Source organism: Cupressus sempervirens, chromosome 7, assembly GCF_028749045.1.
Source record: "Cupressus sempervirens isolate cs-2001-9-10 chromosome 7, ASM2874904v1, whole genome shotgun sequence".
In the NCBI taxonomy this organism is placed as follows: Eukaryota; Viridiplantae; Streptophyta; class Pinopsida; order Cupressales; family Cupressaceae; genus Cupressus; species Cupressus sempervirens.
In genome coordinates, this window is record NC_143124.1 from 750,336,904 (window position 1) to 750,339,102 (window position 2,199).

The window sequence follows — 2,199 nt, forward strand, 5'->3', positions numbered from 1 at the left end:
AAACCCTTGAATAACTTATGATCTTCTCAATCCATCATAGTATAATGCTTCATGTTCACACATATACTCTTCTCCTTCTTCTCCTTCGTTGTATATTTAATTTAGGTTAAGATCATCACTATTTAAAGATTTCATGAAGAGTCTTCTAGATGGTTCCATGTTTTGCCTCTTCATCTTGATTATTGAGCATACACATAGGGTTATGGGATCCACATCATGTAAATGTTCTATAAAAACCTCTTCGAAACTTAAATAAAATTTCCAAGTAGACCTAATAATCGTTTTACCTAAAACTTTGTTCCATTCTTGAATTTTATGTAAACTTTGCATTGCTTAACCTTCACTATTTCTGATGCTTAGCATTGTTGTTTCTTGGCCTTTGTTAACTTCTAATGCTTGACATATATTGTGTTAGGCACATACTATATCACTCAGCGCTTGTATACTTTGAATTTACTCGGTTGTTGATAACTTGCTCGATTGCTAATGAGCTTGGTACATATGGAAAATTACTCTGTGACCAGACACTTACTCGACTTCTATAGAACTTGCTCAGTACATACTATCTTATATACATGTCTCAACCTATGCAGAGTAGCTTGGTTGCAGTGATGACCACCCGATTATGCCTTGTAAATGACTAAGTGGTTGACACTAATAGACAACAATGGTTAGAGATACCAACATGAATAACTATTGTAGGCAACCAAGGGAGAGGTGAGGATCGAACACTCATCAAACAAGTAGAAAGATAGGAGCATCTTCAAGGAGATTAGAGAAAATATCTACTCGACAAATCAATTCCACATTCAAGTCAAACATTTAGTATTCTTTCTTACCATTGCATCTGTTTGTAAGCCCCTAGCACGACCAACTTCATTTGGAAGCCTATTGTAAAATCCTCTTAGAAAGAGATTTGTAAATCCTTTAACCTTGTAGATTTAACAAGGCTTTAGTAACTCTAGTAGGTTACAAGCATTCCTAAAAAGATGCACTTCCAAAAGAAGCATTTGTAGCTCTTAACTAGACACCACTTTACATGCATTATAAGGGCTAGTGGGTATATTATGCCCACTATGGTTTTTATCCTTACATCGAGGGTTTCCACATATAAAAATACTTATGTCAACTTGATGAATGCTTTTGTGTGTGAGTTAACTTATTTTATTTTGTATCTAAGGGTAAAGTGGACTTTGTTAATATTAGTTAGAAGAGACAGCATAATAATCGGGTTTGAGAGTGGTATTGATTCATGCCCCTTCGCCCCTCAGTTCAGTATCGATTAGGACCAACAGGATCTCCTTCAAGAAATGAAGCTTCTTCAAAATGATTTATACATGTGATGCCATATATTAGACCCAAAAGACAGAAAATAAAATTGTGGGTGGTGAATGAGTTGTACATAATACAATTGAAGTATAATTAAGCTTTAACCAACTAAACTCAAGTCTGAAAGATAAACAGTAAAGCAAGATCCACACCACATAACCCCGAATATGTTCCTAAGGAAACTATACTAAGGGAAAACCCTAATGGAAATCAAACCCACAAGATGAATATACTCTCTTAAAAATATTTCCTATTTAAGAGAAAATAGAGAACAAAGGATGTAGTTGCAACTAGTTCTATAGGCACACTAGTTGCAATACATTTATATATCTAGCCCTCGATTGCGTTCATTGAATTAATCTTTGATTATGATAGAGTAGACATATTGTCCATTATATAACTAAATTAACAAATAACATCACTAAAGCCAATATAATTCCAATGAATTATAATTTCTACCTCAAATGTAGAACACGTACAATATATTTCTTCACCTTCCTTCACACATATCTCACCCACTCACATATCTAAACACAATTACAAAAATAATCTATCATTTATACACATTATATGAACTAGGTAAATGAGCCAACCTAATATTAGAAAAGATATATTCATTGTGTTCAATCTCCAATGAGGTCCAAATCAAGTTGATTACAACCCAGATAGGACCAAAATCATTAAATACGAACATTGTTGAGTATTGCCAAGGCAACATCAAGAACCAAAATACATTAATCCATCAAGTCAACTAATTCCCAAATAAAGAATTTCCAATACGCTACCAAAATAACAAATCTAATCTCTTAAACCAATGTGAACCAACAACACGATTATCACACAATCCAAGTACACCAAAAAGTAGCATGA